This window comes from Cyprinus carpio, chromosome B13 (assembly GCF_018340385.1).
Source record: "Cyprinus carpio isolate SPL01 chromosome B13, ASM1834038v1, whole genome shotgun sequence".
Taxonomy (NCBI): domain Eukaryota; kingdom Metazoa; phylum Chordata; class Actinopteri; order Cypriniformes; family Cyprinidae; genus Cyprinus; species Cyprinus carpio.
The window spans coordinates 27,905,020-27,925,336 of record NC_056609.1 but is presented as its reverse complement, the minus strand read 5'-3'; the positions used below and the strand labels follow the sequence as shown (position 1 = coordinate 27,925,336).

Sequence of the window (20,317 nt, the reverse complement as noted above, 5' to 3'; positions counted from 1 at the left end):
TTTGTTCAGGAAAATAAGTCAAAAGACTAATTTAAAGACTTTTCTTGTATTGAGGATATTGTTACCACTGATCCCTTTATGCTGAATTATTTTACACTTAAATGTGTGAACAAGCACAGTGTATTAATAGTGCATGTGCATTTGTGTGAGGTCTAGAGTAGGTGATTCATGTGCCTGTGTAGACTATAAACTCACCACACGTCTTTGATCATTAGACACTGTTCAACTACCCTATGACTTTCTGATTCACTCAGTAAGCAACACAAAGTGCTGTGCATTCTCAGCCTCTGATGTTCTAGAGTATTTCCACATGCTCTGTGTGTGTGTGTGTGTGTGTGCGCGTATGTGCATGGGTTTGTGTGTCAAGAAATATTTTCCTCCCCTGATAGCAAATTTCCATTCTCTCACCCTCCTCCCACACACTTACACACACACCCCAAGATCATGCGCTAATTTTCTCTGAGATGCTGCTGATAACATTGAGATGAGGGCTTTTATTCACACCTTGCACGAGTGTTCCATTTTGGGCTTTCATTTATGATATTAATACTGACTTAACACGCATGATTGTAACACATAGTAGCGGTCACAGATCACAGAATATTTATTACATTGTTCAGTGCCTCACAAATCAGTCATACAGAGAGAGTCACAGGCACTGTAAAGAGATGCAAAGAGCCAAGGCTGTAAATTCAAGCACCGTTATTCATTCAAAGCATGGTTATAAAATCTGTCATAATATGTGATTTTCATATAAAAGGTTTTATAGCAAACAAAGCCATTTTAAAATGCTCATAATCATGAGCAATTACATTTTCATACATCTTTTTTTACTCTCAATAATGCGTTCTTGAGAGTAAAAACGTTCTCAAAACTGGCAAGATTCTTTCAAAGTTATGAACAAATGCTCTTCTGGTAACATTAATAGAACATTTGTTAAAAATAATCTGTTCTTTAATAATATTCTCAAAATGTTAGCACAAAGAAAGTGATTTATATTTTATCGTAAAACTTCAGTTGGACGTTTGTCTAACTTTGTGTTTTTTTTTAATGTTACTAGTTTCAGAATATAACATTCAAAAGTAAAATGATAAAATGGAATACTGAAACTTTTAAATCATTTTAAAAACTGGAATATTCCGAAAGAATATTTTTGTCACTTAATTGGAACATTAGAAGAACATATTTTCAGTTAAAGGATATTCATCACATTTTTGGTAGTTTTCTTACTCTAGAATGCTAATTCACTAGCTGAATCCTAAATATGCTGATTTAAATGATAAATGCATTTCTGTTTTATATTGTTTTTGGTCTTTCCTCTTTCAAGCTGATATAAATATTGCCTAGATAGAAAACATCTGCCCGGGGTGCAGCAGACTTTGGTACATCAAAGCACTGCTTTTCATTTCAAATGTGGAAGAACTGTTTCTTAAAGACAAAGTGTCCCATTTTATTTAAAGGGTCGGGGATAAGGTGAAAAATAATCATAAAAAAACCCAATATTTTACTGTTTTTGATGCAAAATGTTTAATGCAGCACCTCCTAATTTCACCATTATGCCATTAATTGCTCTTATTATGTTTCTGCAGTGACCTGGGAGCAGTTTGCTCTCGCCGTACGAGAATGCCATATCAAAGAGGACCGTGCCTTGCTCACCAAGGTACGTGTGAAGTGCTGTCTCTCTGCTCTGTCTGCCGCTGCACGACACTCTTTTTGTCTTTTGACACATCAGCCGGTTCAAATGGAAAGTTCTCAGAAACAACAACAGCAGCCTCGTGCCCACTCAAAAAACAATAAACTGAGCTTCTCTGAGTCGCAGGGAGATTTCAGAGGATTCCACTCTTGACCACGTGTTTGGAAAAAGCAGGCTGCAAAACTGCCAGCATGATAAAGCAAGCTACACTTTTACATTTTACAAAAAAAAAGTGGTGCTTTCCATGCAAAAGTCATCACCACAATAATTTGGGGTTCTGGGTTTTTGCTAACAGACCCAAGTCTTTTGGGTAGACTCTTTTGACTTGGGCCAGTAAGCAACCACCCAGAATACTTTTCAACCATTTATAATACTCTAGAAACTACCTAGAACACCTTAGCAACCAAAAAAAAATACCTGTGCAACAGGGTACTCATTATTTTAAAGGGGGCACGAGTGAAGGGGTGGGGAGCTCATTATTCTTGTCATGTGAAACACTGCAGCCACAATAGCGCTGTATAACTAATATGTAGACTTATGTTTTTTTATTTATTTTTTTCCTTTTTATTTGAAATAACATGTTACCTATATCATGAAATATCTCGATTCTCAAGTATGTGTAAGTAAATGCATTTTGCATCTTTATAGATCATGTTAGTTGATCAATAATGGGCGATGGGCAGATAACCTAATGTTTGTGTAATCTATTAACTACGCATCTTTTTACTTAAGTACCACATTTACATGATCAAAGAACATATTCACTGACTTCAGTCTAGCAAGAGTTCAAGCACTCTCAAAAACTCCCTTTATAATCACTTAAGTTGTTTACACTGTGAAATTAATATCTTACTTACATTGTACGCACATCTGCACTTTGCTGTTACTGATGAGAGAATTCGCAAGAGAGCAGAATTCATTCAGCAAACACGCGCATTGAACAAATCACAACCGAATCATAAGAGACTCATATTAATGTAAACACCCCACAAGCTCAACCGAATCGTAAGTGATTGGTTTTAATGTGCACCGCTGTAGCCAGCGAAAGCTGATTTGAATTTAGCAGCTGCTGTTGTGCCGCACTAAATATTCTAATCACGCCAGTTTGATCGTATCAAATATAAAATATATTATTCTGCAATTTTTTGTCTTTTGGAAGCTGCATTCAAAATCCACTTGGCTCAAAAATATGATTGGGCACGTGCATGATGCCTTTACTTTGCAACCATTTAAAATACTCTAGCAACTGCCCTCCTAATAGTTGACTAAATGTTAGTTGATGTGCCAGTTTTGACAGTTGTCATGTCGTGCTGCAACAGTTAAAGTCTGCATACACTTGAAAAGACAAACTCATATTATCAAACCAATTAAACTTACATTCAGTAAGACACAAACAAAAACATAAAATTGATAACTGTCGGAGATTTGACGTGTCACGTCGCGCCGCATCCAGTATAGACCGCATCACCAATTAAAATTCTTAGTATAATGAGTTCTATAGCCGACATAGACATGGTGTTAGTAAACCAAAAATGTATTAGTTGGTTAGTCACAGAAAAAACCAGCACGAAAATATATCAAATATATCATACAATAAAAAAAAAAAACATCCTAAACATGCAGGCACCAGCACGGGCAGGTGGGGGGAGGCGTGGTTTCAGCCCGTTAAGTCCAAAGCGATGTTTTCCTATGAGTGTAACATTCGTTCAAGTAAAGAGGAAGGAGACCGGGGTCGGCGTGCTGAGTCTCGTGGGATACTTTATTTTAACACAAAACAAAATAAACAATCGCGCCACATGCCATTTTCACAGTTTTTCTCTACTTCGCACTAAGTCTTCCTATTAAACAGCTTCTCACTCCCACGAGTCCAAGCCGGTCCTCATGGTTCCCCATGCCAATCACTGCAACGAGATCCAGGTGTTTAATTTTTTCACTTGCCCCCACTTACCACATCGTTCCCATCGCTGAACCACGCCTCCCCCACCACAATGGCTTACCATTTAAAATTAAAACATCCAAGACATGGAGGCGCCAGCACGATCACTAGCATGTTTTTCCTGATAGCAGATTAAAATATGGGAACCGTTTAAAATATGCCGTCATTTTTGATCATGCAGATGAGAGTAATGCATCATTCAAAACTGTAAAGGGTCTACTTTTATTTTTGTACACTCAATAACAACGAAACATTGTGCTTTTGTAAAATAAAGAAAACAAACAGTGTGCGCTTTCTGACGTCTTTGTGAACAGGAATGAGTCATAAAAAAATGAACTGAAACTCAATGTATAGGCTACTTCCCTCATAGACATGAGAAATGTATCTATAGAAAGTTTAAATTGTCTACTTCAAAAAAAAAAAAAAAAATAGCTTTTTACCTTGCATCCATTCAGAATATTCTAGCAACTACCACCTTAGCAACCACAAAGCAATGCCCTATCAATCAACTACAACACTCAAAAACCAAGTAACAATCCCCTTACAACCATTAAAAATACTCTAGCAAACACCTAAAACACCTTAATCTGTTAACCACAAAGCAATGCATTTACAACCACCTAGAACACCATAGAAAGCCTAAAAAAAAATGCAGTGCAACCATTCAGAATTAAAAAAAGCTAACTTTTTGATGCAAGTGAAGAAAATTCTAAAGAAACCCCACAAAAAAAAAAAAAAAAAAAAAAGTTAGTGGTTTTGCTTGCAAAAGTTTGATCAGTTGCACAACGAACGGGTGAAAGGTCCTTGGACTTTTTATTACTTAATATGCAGAAAATATTTCAAATTATGGAAGTGAAATGTGTTCAAATACGTCACACATTTATACACTGACTAGCCGAAAGGAAATTAAAAATATATTGTTTGAACTACTTTTAGGAGCCTGAATATCTTAGTACTTTGTATAAAAAAAAGCAGAGTAAACATTCAGCCTATATCTCTGTATGAGCTACAGAAAAATAAGAAACTCATACAATTGTGTTTGCAATGACATGAGGATGAGTAGATGGTGACAGAAATGTTACTTTTAGCTGAACTGTTTGTTTCAGCTCTTCGTGGCTCAGTTTTATGATAAACTGATTTCAGCAGTCATTCCTTGTGGCTTATGGGTGGATTTACACATCAACTGTCATTGGCAGTGATGTGACGCAGCAGTATCAGGATGTGTGCTGCAGTCATATGAGTATCAGATTAGCCGCTGAGCACCGGAGCAGAACTGGACTGATCTCAGACACACTGACAGCAGCTGTCAGGTCCTCTGGAGAGCACCTAGCATAAATAAATCACAGAATAATGACCTGGTTCCTGGCAGGTCATGAGGTGTGCTGTCACACAAGTCCTGTGATCGAGAGACAAGGCGCGCCAGTGAGGAACAGGAAAACCTCACTTCCACCTGTTTCTTCAAAATTCTGTTGTTGTTATTGGCACGGAGGAGCTCGCTTGCGATTCGCACAGTCATAGGACCTGCGTTACATCAGTTTGACATTTCAAACAGAATGTTTCTCGATAGCATCTGTCCTGGCGTTGAATCAGTGTAAAAAGTGCAGATTTTAGAAGTACTTTTGAAAGGTTGTTTGGAATGGAATACTAACTCACTGCTTAATAAGTATTGTGCCGTATACACTAACTGTTTTCAATTTATAGAGTGCAAAAGTCAGTTTACAGAAGTAAAAAATCACACATACGTATGTGTGTGTGTTAAATAAATAATGTATTATATATACACACATGCATACTAAGTTGACCTTTAAGCAAAGTATTTCATTCTAGGAAGAAAATATCCCTCTGTTATCAACTGTTTCTGACTGGTAAGTAGCAAATCATGGTGTTTACGTAACTAAAGTGTACTGGCTGTTTATTGTTCCAAACTTCCTGTTTCAAAACAGGAAAGGAAACTACTCTTGTCAAGAGATTTATTGGGGTCTTTAAGCTTTTAATAATTACTATTCAGTTGTTCTGATGCTTGTGCGTAATGCGCATGGTTTCAGTTCCCAAAGCTGACACACCAACAAGGTGACTTCCATTTCAGGCGAACACTCGTTTGGTATGGCCTGATAAGAAACTTAATGGCTCTGTGATAAGCCATCAATTCTCTGCTTTGCATATGAGGAAGAGAGCAGTACACAAAGAATGAGAGCCTGAGAGATCATGTGCCTCTATATGTTTATATTGCTTTGATCCAGTGTTAAAGGGATAGTTCACCCAAAAGTGAAAATTTGATGTTTATCTGCTTACCCACAGAGCATCCAAGATGTAGGCAGTCTATCACTCATATAATGGAAGTGGATGGGAATCACCATTGACACTCCTAATTATGATTGTAGATAGAGTGTCAATGGTCCATTTGAGAGATAGGTGGCGATAATGCACTTATAAGTCTGTGAGCCGCCGTAAAGCAAGAAGAAGAAGATGCATCACACGCCAGCTGTTGAGAATGCGCTCAGGACAGTTTGGCCATTGAGGTGAAAATCAGAGGTAAAAAAAACGATATAAATACTGTTCAGTTTCTTGCACAGACCGGTCGTTTCATGTCTTTACACATCAATGTATCGTCACAAGCCACAGTGTTTAATTTGGTTTTGTTTGTGTATGTTTTATGACTCTCAAAGCTGTGATTCCCATCCACTTCCATTATATGACTGACAGACTGCAACTGTTTGAGTTAAAAGTCTTCGTTTGTGTTCTACTGAAGAAACAAAGTCACCTACATCTTGGATGCTCTGGGGGTAAGCAGATAAACATCAAATTTTCATTTTTGGGTGAACTATCCCTTTAATTAAAAAACAAGAGGATACGGTGCATGCTTTGCTACGGGTCAAAGGTTATATTATTCCTCTTAGTGTCCATGCTTTACAACTGATTGCTTTGCATACTCTGTTTTTTCCTGTCCAGCTCTTTGATGTATCTAGGTGGTTTGGTTGCTACCTCACCTCTGAGGAGAAGAGATATTAGCTCGTACCGCTACTGTTTTTCCATCCCCTTCATCTTCTGTATAACATCCTGTACTCACTCAAGTTGATGCATGCGAAGGGGCCTACAGCTTGTGTAGGGTCCTTCAGTTATGGAAAATAACTTAACACACAAGGGTCAGCAAGTATTTTCCACTTACCTTTTTTGGCCATGCATTGTGCTGATTCTGAATGCTCTCCGCCTTTGACGGCGACACACCATTCATAGACGATCTGCACACGAAGATGGTAGGAAGAAATTGTAATTGATTGCTTTTAAACAGGAGTCGGGGTGCACGTTTTTAATCAGTCCACTGGGAAACAAGTGAAGTTTATGAGTTTCCCGGGGGCAATAATGTATGTTTGATCTGCCAAAGTTTGTCAAGTTCATGTCGCTGAATCTTTGAAATGTGTATAGGTTTAGTTTGACACACTTAAGGCTGGAAAACACTACGTCGCTTTTAAAAATCTTTTAAAACGCTAGGCATCATACACTTGGCATCATACACATACACGACTGAGGATCACACACTACTAAACTTTCAAGTCTTTCCGAACACAACAAATAAACGCAGAGGCATTTTCTGTTAATTCAGTCAAAATCTTCAGACAGGCTCTGACTTTTGGCTAAAAGAGTCAACTCATCCAGACTACAAATCTGTGTAGTCATGTGGTGAATTACAGCCTTTAGTTGAATGTAAACAATATCTTGTTGAGAACAGATTTGCAGTATATTCTTGTGCTGAGAATATATATATATATATATTCATATATATGTATGAAGAGTTTGGTTCCAAACCGCAATAAATCCATTTTGATTAATTTGAGTAAAAATGTTTTTTTTTTTTTACAGTGGCAAGATGAAACCCACAATTTTCTGTTTCAAACTTTCACATAGCATCTTTAGGTTATAATAACATTAAAAATTAAAATCCAGGTTTTGATTTTCAAAGATTTATTATAAAATTGTAAAAAAAAAAATCCCAAAATGCAATAAATCCATGATACTTTTTCTCAAAATGCAATAAATCCATTAAATCAATATGAAAGTTATTTTTCATATTGAAACTGATGAAAATACACAACATAGTAAGTTGATCCACATATGACAGACAGCCTCTGAACTTGGTCAGTACTAATTATATATTATCATAATCAATACTTATATACAAGCACTGGACTAAAAATACATCCATCAGTCATTGCTTCCGAAATTTATTCAACGGGTTATCTTGTTAATGCTATAAATTAATTACAGCAATAAAAGAATATTTCATCATGAACAAGAACATTAACATTAATATCACATTAGACCACAGAAATCCCAAAATGATATTTCCCTTACATTCTACTTCCAAAAGTGCATTCATCTTTGCCATGTTACATTCATTTAGTTGACTAGTGCTATGTGCTGTATTAACAAAAACATAAATTGCATTAATAAAAACACTGACAAGCTACGCAATACCGCTTTCATAATCTAATGCGATTCATCTAATGAATGCGATATAGTGCAGCTTGTCAGTGATCTACAGCTTTGTGTATTAAATGTCACTCCATCTGAAAGCACGTGTTGGAGATTTACCGGTACTATTAATCACAGAACCGGCTTTACTGACGAGATGCGGATGACAATCACATGCGATCTAGCAGCCCATGTTTGTTGATTACAAAGTACAAAGTAGAGGAGTAAAACTAAGATGCAGAGTGTATTCAAAGCGCTGCCATTACTGTCTAGAGTGTGTGGAATGATGCGCTGTGATTGGTTGTTACCGTTTACAGTCCGTGGAATAGTGTGCTGTGATTGGAAACTCAATTTTTTTTTAAAAATGGCATTTATTGCGTTTTAGAACCAAACTCTTCAGATAGATAGATAAATAGATAGATATATTTATATATTCACCTCTAAAGATGAAAATTTTTGCATTTACATTTATGCATTTTGGCAGACACTTTTATGCATTAAAGATGCTTCTATACATATTATCAGTTCATGCTTTCCTTGGGAATTAAACCTATGACCACATCTTTTTATGCCAATAAATCAGATGATTGTTGGATGGTAGTTTCATGTCATTCAAATGGCCTCTTCCTGTCATTTCAGGTAGTTTTTTTGTCAAAATTAATGCAATATGGTCCATATGCGCATTTAGTTGAAAGTGCTGTTAGCCAAAACGAAAGGGCTGTTCTGTTCACACCAAAGATGATAACAACTCAATTCAATTCAAGTTTATTTATATCACATTTTTCACAATGCATATCGTTTTACAGCTTTACAGAAAATTTCAATGTTACAACCAGGAAGTAACAATATCTATAAAATTTTAATAATCTTTCTAATTTTATGAAGAGAGGGAAATCCACACTACACCTTTAATGATAACAATAACATTGACCTCAACAGCCAATCAGAATCTACCTAACTTTAATAGCTCAAACATTTAAAGCCGCAGAACACAAAACTGCAGCGCACACTTATAATAAACAAAAAACATTATTGTGCTTTGGTGTGGATGCTAATATATTAAATCTTACAGTTATTATTTTTGGTGTGTCTGGCCCCTTAAGGCCTGTTTCAATCATTTTGCATAAGCAGCATTTAAATAAAACTGACTGCATTTCTGGGTTACTGTATCAAATATCTCCTTTGACAACGATCATAAATAATACAATAATTGCTGGTGGGGGATTGCAAACTTTTACAACTTGATTCTCATGAAATCAAATCTACACGAGGAGGGGTGTCGCATTTACACCCAGTTGAACCCAAACCTCAAACTGTAGCTGCAAACCGCTGAAATCGTCTGGATCCAGTCAGATTTGCTGAATTGAAAGTGCTGTTTGTGTGTCTGTTTTTGCATGTGGAACAGACCCGGCAGACTTTTCAGACAGCGTTTGATAGTGCTCTCCATTAATTTACTTATAAAAGCTATATTTTAAAAGATCTGCATGACTACATGATATGAAGGCTTACCTCATTTTAAACATCCTTAGTATTTCTTTATTATAATCAGTGTCTATTATCTCATCATGTAGTCCACAGTGCAATCAAAACCAACAGAACAAGGTAGTTTTACCCTTTTATCTAAACCATTGAGTTTATTTTTTAAATATATATACTTTAGACACCTATACCAAAATAACAAAATAAAACCAACAAACCTCATAGGCTAATCAGTATTTGTCAGTCGTATGCTATATTCGACAAGCAGGATCACAGAATGAAATAGTGGCAACAAACCTCATTAACTTAAAGGGCATTAACTTAATTATGCTTTTTCACTTTTTCAACTTTAGTTAGTCTGTAATGTTGCTGTTTGAGCATAAAAAAGATCTGCAAAGTTACAAAGCTCAAAGTCCAATTCAAAAGGAGATATTTTATTTAACAGAAATCACTTTTAAAAAACTACAGTGAATGACTCGTTTAGACTACAACTCATATTTTCCGGGGGAAAAAAAAGTGACGTCACGTGACGTGACATACAGCCAAGTATGGTGACCCATACTCGGAATTCATGCTCTGCTTTTATCCCATCCAAAGTGCACTCACACAGCAGTGAACACACACACACACTGTGAACACACACCCGGAGCAGTGGGCAGCCATTTATGCTGCGGCGCCCGGGGAGCAGTTGGGGGTTTGGTGCCTTGCTCAAGGGCACCTCAGTCATGGTATTGAAGGTGGAGAGAGCGCTGTACATTCACTCCCCCCACCTACAATTCCTGCCGGCCCGAGACTCGAACTCACAACCCTTGGATTGCAAGTCCAACACTAACTTTTTTTTTTTTCACTGTTTTGGAGAAACAAATTGGACTTCACATCACTATTAGCAAACAACCAAGAGGCATTAATTAATAAATAATTAGCTCTATTGAACTGAAAAAGGGCAATTATGAAGCAGCTGATTCCCTTTGACTGAATCAGTGCTCGATTCCCAAGGTCTCTGAATTTTTTTAATTGACTCCAAGCCCTAGTTTCTACAGAGTTCACCATGTAGCATGCTGCAATGTAGGCACTGTACACAATGCATTTTATCATGTGTGACCATTTAGTGTGCATTGCAGTGCAACTATTAGAACCTGTTAATATTAAATCAGATGCAAGATGTGCAAATCAGGCCTTTATGTTAATTTGTGTTACTAATGTGTCTTTTCTGTTGCATATTTTCCCGTTTCTCTTACTGTTCTGCCTTCTTCATGGCACTAGTCTGGTGTATCAGGAGAGAGCGTGGTACCTGGAGCACACTACCTGACCCCCAACACCTGCCGACAGATCCACAGCCAGGTATTCACTCATTTGACAACCGTTCTCAATCCCAAGACATCAAAAACTAAAGCATGGTCAAGCACCTTTAGTGTCACTGTTATGACGCCAAAGGTGTCGCTATATCAATGAACTAGGAACTCGCTTTCAAATGAGAAAACATTGGCATGTTGTGGTATGATTTGAACAGCCACAATAATTCACAATGATGCATCATCAATCTGTTCTAATTAAAGACATTGTACACATTCAGAACACTTTGAATGCAACACGACTCATTTGAAATACATTTATACAGTTTTCTGGTTTACTTTTGCAATAAAGGCTAGAGGTAGGGTTAAGTGCTTAAAAATATCTATGAAAGTTTAAACACTCAAAAATCATCTCCACTTTTACAAAGAGATTCATTCAGAGAATAACCCAAGTAGCACATTAAGTTGTAAAAAACGTTATGGGAACATTGTTTTGAAATGTTTCTAAACCACTGATATGTCCAGTTTTCTTGCATGATTAGAATTTTATTTAAAAGTTACAACAATTTTTTTTTAACAACAATTTGCTAACATTACTTTTAACAGTATTTGAATGTTTATTTTTAATGTTCTAAGAACATTAAAATGTCCAGATTAGAATGTTACTTTAAGGTTACAAAAATGTTCCTAAAATTTTCTACTATCTTTTCACCCAAAATGGAATGTTATCTGGTCTTTGATTTTAAATATTCTAAGAATGTCTCTTGTTGTGATGAGAACATTATTTAAAGGTTCTTAAAAAGTAACAGATAACATCATTAGGATGATTTGAGATTGTTGTTCTAAGAACATTTCTGAGAATTTATATCAAATATTAATGCATTTATAAGAGCATTCCATAAAAATTACTTTAAGAACGTTTTGTCCTAACATTAATATATTTTAACATTAGTGAAAGTTAGTGAAAACATTCCCTGTTGGCTGGGTACATACATCTTTAGCTAAAGCGTTAGGCAAGCAATTGAATGTAATGGAGTTACTAGTTGGTCGACACCTAGGAATACTTTTAGCATCCTAATAAGTGACCATGCTTCAATTTTTCACACCTTGGGAGAGAGGATGCTTTGAATGTGACCAGCAGCTACATCAGGAGGGTATCAGCATGCTGTCAATCAGTCTTTAGGCAGTTAAGGAGGTGCAAAGCCTTTCTGCTGCCCATCTGAGGCTGTTTCAGATTAGACCTCCTCATTAACCCTTCGCACATTAGCCAGCGTTGACAGAGAGTGGCAGAATGTGAATATTACCACTGTCCACCTCGAACACACACATAAAGTGACCAGTTGTTCACAATTAGCTGTGATTAAACAGCCAGGTGGCCTCACTGGGGTTCTCCCACACAGAAGCTGAGAGGACAGCGGGGTTGACACCGGTCTGTCAGTATGCGGTCAGCAGGTGCTTTACTGCATGTTTACCACTCGAACAAACCCAACACAGCCGCTGTCTCTGTGCAAACAACCCCCTCTGTTCTCCCAGAGCGACTGCAGTGGCCGCCGCACGTGACTGAAGGCATGTGCTTACGGTTCCTTTCAGCGGGCTCATATGAGCTATTGTTATATGTTTTCAATGGCTTATTGAAGATAATTTATCATGTGACAGGCTTCGTAACGTGGCGAAAATAACCCGATCGCTTGTTTATAATTAGCTGCTGTACACTTAAGGACGCACATAAGAATCACAAATGCAATCTCTAATATCTTGACTCTTCTTTCTAGACAGCACTGAGAATAAATGGAGAGCAATTTGGGACGTGATCTCAAATGTGTCAAAACATCATAATGTCTCACATCGTGCTGAAAGTGTACAATTAAATTAGTTTAAAGTTTCAATATAAACCTTTCTCAGGTCAAATGATCTGAGCTGTGTTTTGAGAATGTTTTGCCAATGCTCCCATTAACTCTTTTCCCGCATTAACGAAATTTTCTGTGTTTTCACTGGTGTACGTTAGGAGGCACTATTACGCATCTTCTGAAAGAGTATTGAACGTCTAGATCAACGTCTAGAACAGTGAAGAAGCAGAAACAAGCGATCGCGTATGTATGCAGATGCATATGTAAAATAACATGATCATCAAGCATTAAACTGCGTATAAATCATAACTGCCTAATGTTACTGAATAAAATGATGTTCCAGAAAGTGGTGTAGGACCGTGCAATGCTTATTTCATGAAACTTACCCACATTCAAGTGTTGATAAAAAAGCTAGAATAATTTTTTTGTTTGTTTGTTTGTTTTGTTTAAAAGTAGAGGCTCTGTGTTTTTTATTTTGACATATTGCATGTACAGATATCTACAAAACAAAAAAAACATTATTAAACTAAAATAAATACAGCATTATTAAAGAAAATATTAACTTAACACAAAAAAAACAATACAATAACAAAAGACCAGATAACTTTAATTGCAAAAGTTTAGAGAACATTACGAAGAACCGGATAACAACAAAAATATGTTCTAAGAACTTGTTGCTAACATTTCATTAAGTTATGAAAACATTTCTCGAATAACATTCTAACGTTCAAAACGTCCCGTTTTTTTAAACATTTTAAAAATGTTTTTTTCTTAGTTTTATAAATGTTAAATAAGCATGCAAGCATTTTGGAAATGTTATTTTTGACAAGTTGTAATGTTTAAAAAAAAACATTACATGAACATCCAACTAATAGTTTCAGAAAGAAACACTCCGTGAACAATGTATGGATAACATTTTTGTGCTAATCTTTCTAAAACATTATTAAAGCAGATAACTCTGAATAAATATTCTAGTAACTTTACTGTAATAGCGTTTTTCAGAACTTTGTTAGTGGGATACCCACATTAATTTTTTAGCTTCATGCTCTTACTTTTTGTTAACTATCGACTTATTTGTGTCTACTTTTATGCTCATAATTAAGAACTCCATTATGGCTTGTAAAGTTGTACAAGAGCAACCCATTTTCCTTTGGGACTTTTATGTTTATGTTGGGACTCACTATATTTGTCTTATTTTCGGTTGAGTGGGAGTTGCTGAAGAAAGAGCCATCCACGGACAAGATGAAAACATGTTTTAGACAGATAAGAGTGAGCATCTTTGACTATCATCTAGTTTTCCATGCCACGGAATAAGCCATGCAAATAACGTCAGGCTCACAGAGCCTTGATTGGCATTACGTTTTGTTATTGATGTGAGAGTCGGCGTCTGTTGAAGACAAACCAGAACATCTCTGTGTTGTAGAAACAATACTGAGTGAACAGATTTCTCATCCTAAATCACTTTCAACGGTTTCCCACTTGTTGTGAGTTTCAGCACAGTTCATTTCATGTATTTTTAAGAACGTATCGTTTAAATGGAGTTCCTTCTTCTTTATTATACTTCTCTAAAAGACATGACTGTACATGGGTTTGTACTTGAGTCAAAAGATTCAAGATTTTATCTTTAATTTAGCAAGCGAAAAACAAACTTTTATGCAAGATTTTTCTCTTTACGATACTGTTCACAAGTTTAAGGTCAATAAGATTTGTGACCCTGGAGCACAAAAGCAGTCTTAAGTCTCTGGGGTATATTTGTAGCAATAGCCAAAAAACCATAGTATGGGTCAAAATTACCGATTTTTCTTTTATGCAAAAAATCATTGGGATATTAAGTAAAGATCATGTTCCATGAAGATATTTTCTAAATTTCCTACCGTAAATATGTCAAAACTGAATTTTTGATTAGTAATATGCATTGCTAAGGACTTCATTTGGACAACTTTTAAAGGTGATTTTCTCAGTACTTTGATTTTTTTGCACCCTCAGATTACAGAGTTTCAAATAGTTGCATCCTGGCCAAATATTGTCTGCTTCTAATAAACCATACATCAATGGAAAGCTTATTTATTCAGATTTCAGATGATGTATAAATCTCAATTTCGAAAAATAGACACTTAAGACTGGTTTTGTGGTCCAGGGTCACATTTTTGCTTTTTTAAAAGAAATTAATACTTTTATTCTGAGAGGATGCATTAAATTAAGCAAGTAAAAAAAAAAAATTATTATTATATATATATATATATATATATATATATATATATATATATATATATATATATATATATATATATATATATATATATATATATATATATATATATTATAAATAAATGTGGTTATTCTGAACTTTCAAAGGATACTGGAAAAATACCATCTGAACATACTATCCTCAAAGAATACTGGGGGAAAAAAAATCAGTTTTCACAAAATATGAAGTAGCACAGCTATTTTCAACATTGATAATAATAATAAATGTTTCTTCAACAGCAAATCATCATATTAGAATGATTTCTGACGGATCACGTGACACTGAAGACTGGAGTAATGATGCAGAAAATTCGGCTTTGTATCATATGAATAAATTAAATTTTAAAATGTATGACAACAGAAAACAGTTATTTGAAATTGTAATAATATTTCATAATATTACTGCATTTTTGATCAAATAAATGCAGTCTTTGTGAGTAGAAGACACCTCTTTCAAAAGGCTTACCGACCCCAAACTTTTGAACGTTGTGTATGCAAATGCCACTCAATATGAAAATCATCTTTGTTTTCATAACAGAGTGCATGAAGAGCTTTTATCTAACACAATAGTGAGAGGAATTTTTCTTCTTGTAGACCAGATTCAACTGTTCATCCAAAATGAATCTCGAATAAATTTTTTGCAACTTAAATCCAGTTCACATCCTATCTCTGTGATTCCTGATCACTTGATGCAGTTTATTTATTTCCAGCAAATGATGCTGAAGTTTAATACTCAGGTTAAGGGTTTGTTCAGGTCACTAACCTAAGTATGAGCAGTAGCAATAGTGCTTGACTTGACTTGACACTATTAGTGACTGTGTGTGTGGCAGTGAGTGAGGCAGAAGAAATGTTCATGAGCATGTTATTGAGTGAGTAAGACTGAGTGTGTGTGTGGGGTCTGAGTGCTGAGGACAGTATCTGTGGATGAGATCCTCACATGTACGTGTGATTTCTCTGTGTGTGGCTCCAGCTCTTTAGAATGAGTCCTATTGTACACACACTCCTATCATTACATGTGTCAACATTAGAGCCAGACTCACATGCTTCACTGAACACACACACATTCACCCCAAAACAGAGAGGCAGTGTTGGAGAGTGTTTTTTAGATTTAATTGTGAGCTTTATGTGATGACTTATGAGTAATGGATAACTGTTTAGAGGGGATTTTTAGTGGATGTGGAGGGAAAAAAACAATGAAAAGACCATAAATCTGCTCTTTCACTTCTAGAGTTCTCAATTGTGTTTTAAGTATCGATTTTGTCTCGGATGCTTTTCCTTAAATTTTTTTTTAAAGAAATTAATACTTCTGTTCAGCAAGGATGCATTTAATTAATTAAAAGTGACTGTAAAGACATTTATAATGTTACAAAAGATTTCTATTTCAAATAAATGCTTTTTTTTTTAACTTTATATTTAACAAAATATGAAGCAGCACAACTGTTCTCAATATTGATGACATTAATACATGATTCTTGAACATAAAAATTTGTATAGAAGAATGATTTCTGAAGGATCATGTGACACTGAAGACTGGAGTAATGATGCTGAAAATTCAGCTTTGCATCACAGGAATAAATTACATTTTACAATATATTCAAATGTAAAACACTTCTTTTCCATTGTATTTCACATTATTTGCAGCTTTACTGTATTTTTGATCAAATAAATGTAGCATTAGAAGAGATTTGAAAAATATTTAAAAACCTTATCGACCCCAAACTTTTGAATGATAGTCTATCTGATACCAAATTCAAATGTATTAATATCTTCAAAATATTAAGTTCATACAGTACTTTGCAGGTATTCCTTACGTAAAGCTGCCCTCTTATAAAAAAAAAATATATATATATATATATATATATATTATATTTATATATATATATATATATATATATATATATATATATATATATATATATATTTTTTTTTTGTTTATCTTACTGATAAAAACTGATCAGATGGCACTGTATATTTGACTTAACTTTACACAGTGTGTGAGTAACCAAACTCTGGCCAAATTTTCCATTCTGTCTCCCTTTTTCTTGTTTCATGCCATCTCTTTCTCGCTCTGTTTACCCACTCTTCTTATCTCTGCGTTGCTTCATGGCGCATGTAACCTCTACATAAAGCTACTTTCTTTTCAGCCAATCTGGAAAGAGAGAATGAGAAAGGTCAGACGTATTTCAGACTCCTCATTGGACAGACGGCTATTGAGCAAGACGTGTCCAAACATATTTCAACCGTTAATGTGCCACAGATAAGCAAGTGTTTCTCAAACAGAACAATGAGGGGGTTTCATAGTACAGGGTTATAAAAGTCAAAATACACAAGCAGAGCTTTGCAGAAAACTGACAGCCTGTGATCATTTGTCTTTCATCTTGAGCTCTGGAGGACTTGAGCAGGAGCCAAAGTGTCAGGACGATAAATTAACTCTTTGTCAGGCGATGTGGGAGAAAAGAGCAGGTTCTGTGACTCACGCAGGATGTCTGTGGAATCAGTGTGACACCTCACGAATGAAGCAATGATGGGATATGAATAGTATGATTGTGATTTTCCCCTTTTTGAATCCAATTTTATGATCATTTAATCAGTTTGAATAGTTTTAGTCTTATTTCTAAGCAAGTACGCCCGCGTTCTGTAGCCGTCAGGTTAGAAAATAACATGAGCATGAACTTTTTATTGTTCATCATCTAAATGTATATATGCTTATTTATCTCTGAGGAAAAGTTTAGTTTTTTAGGTGTTCAAGTTGTAACTTTCAGTTTCTTTTTTCACCGTTTTTGATCTTTCATTAAATAGTCCGGGCCTGTGTGATAATACTGTTCAAAGGTTTGAGGTCATTAAGATTATTTAATTATTTTCAAAGAAAGAAATGAATAATTTTATTCGGCTAGGATGAATTAAATTGATCATATGTAACAGTAAAGATGCATAATATTACAAAAGATCCTATTCCAAATAAATGCTGTTCTTTTGAACTTTCTATTCATCAAATAATTCTGAAAAAAAAATCAGTTTCCACAAAAAGATATTTAACAACATGACTGTTTTCAACATTAATAATAATAATGTTTCTTGTGCAGCAAATCCATATATTAGAATGATTTCTGGAGGATCACGTGACACTGAAGACTAAAAATGTAGCTTATGCATCACAGGAATAAATTACATTTTAAAATAAAATTGAATAGAAAACAGTTATTTTAATTTTTAGTAATATTTCACAATGTAATGTTTTTACTGTATTTTACGTCAAATAAATGCAGCCTTGGTGAGTAGAAAGACTTTTCATAAACTTTTTTTTTTTTAATCTTACACAATAATGTATATCTGTGGAATTTATCCCTATGTTATCACTATTTTTGGTCTAATTAGTATATTATAGGGCTAAAAATTTAAACAGCCAATTTTTACAATAAAACATGTTTCAGATGACACAGTGCTAAACAATTATATCAACGGTCCTCATTGGGACCACAAGATTTAAAAAAGTATTTGAATAACTCAATCATGTTACAGTAAATACAGTAATGCCAAACTTTTGATACAGTCAGTATGTCATCTGATCCAGCATGCTGTGGTTCTGCTCAAAACATTGGCTATGGTGAGTCATTTCTGTCTTATATCACGTTACGGTGATCTTCAGTGGTTTCAGCTAAAGCAGTAACATCTCATTCCTGTTGTCTTGACCCTGACATGACCGCCTGACTGTATTCTCACACATCAATGTCTCCGCACACACAGGTCATCCGATGGAGCAAATTGGGAAATGGAACTTTAAGAAATGAAAGTTGAAAGTTGCTTTGTTAAAATCCACCAGAGGGTGCTATTATGGAAGAGGAATGGTTATGGTTATATATTTACTGTGATAAACTGTTGTCTAATACCTTGTAGAAATTATTTTTCAAAGTTGTAAATAAAAGATTGTTGGCGTGTGTTTTACAAGAAAATCCTAATTCAGCTTTTCTACTTCAATATTCCTTGTTATGTGCCTTTGTAATTGTAAAATTTACTGGAAAATTCTGAGTGAAATTTGTTTCTGCCTATTTTTTTTTTCCAGTGTAGTTGTAATTGAGAAATCTTTCTTCAGGTGAGTTCAGAATTATCCGTCTCGGTTTCCAATAGTGTCATGTATCATTAGTGGTGTTTGCTACTGATCACACTTAAGGGTTAAATCCTTAACCCCATGTATAAATGTTCTGGCATGCAACATGTCTCTCAGCGTTTGGGTTATAGACATGAATGAAAAATTGTGAAACGTATTATGAAGAGTGACTGTTGGCGGTTTCTCATTGGGCAAGCTGTACTCACATTTTCTTCAAAACATCAGGTTGTATAATGATGTAGTTGTGTAATCGCTGCATTAATGCTCATGTGACTGTGGTCTGCTTGTTTTGAAGCTTTTGGAGATGTGCAGATTGGTGAAGGATGATGCGCTGAAGGTGGTTGATGACTTCAGCATCCTGTCCAGCTGCATCCAGGCTCCTATCGATGGAGTCACCAAACCCAGGGCCGAATGGGCTTTCTATCTGCAGCCACAATATCCCAGCAGCACCCAACCACAGTCTAAGCTCTGAAAGAGAGAATGAACATGGCTTTATGAGGATGTGGAAGAACGATGGAGTGATGTCAGGTTGCTGGATGTTCTTTCACATTGGGTTGGAGTGATGAGGGACTAACATGAATGGTAGAACTTGCTGCTAATGACCGAGACCTTAAATTAAATATACTATAGGCATGACACTACTTCTTGTTCACTCTTAAAAATAAAGGTTCCAAAAGGACGGGTTTGCAACAATGCCACAGAAGAACCATTTTGAGTTCCACAAAGAACCTTTCGGATAATTCCGGTCCTTGATTCTGATTGGTTGAGCCAAGTTCGAAGCTGTTGTAAATTACTCTACAAACATACACCTTTGTTTACATTTGTGTTGCTCGGTAACCACTTTGTTAGAACCACAACGGTTTCTGAGGAACTACATTTGTCTGGCAGAAGAATACTGTTTTTATTAATATCATTACACTTTATTTGCTCCGTTTTATTTTGTGAAACCTTACTACGTATATGGAATAACCGTTTTATAAAAGCAATAAGCCCCTTGAAGCCGTGGTTTACAGTGAATTTATAACAGCTAAGGGGGATGTAGGCTAACAACGTCCCTTAGCTGTTATAAATTCACTGTAAACCACAGCTTCTTGGGGCTTATTGCTTTATTAACATTCAAAGAACATTTTGTCCAATAATGTTCCATGGATGTTAAAGATTCTTAATGGAAGCAAAGATGCCAATAAAGAAGCTTTCATTGAACATTTTTTTAAAAGAACTATTTTTCCTAAGCGTGAAAAACATCTA

General features: G+C 35.4%; 1 pseudogene; it reads left to right on the top strand.

Annotated features, from left to right (window-relative positions):
- Positions 1-20,047, top strand: part of LOC109073392 — a 50,311-nt pseudogene extending 30,264 nt beyond the window's left edge.
- The last annotated feature ends 270 nt before the right edge of the window (positions 20,048-20,317 follow it).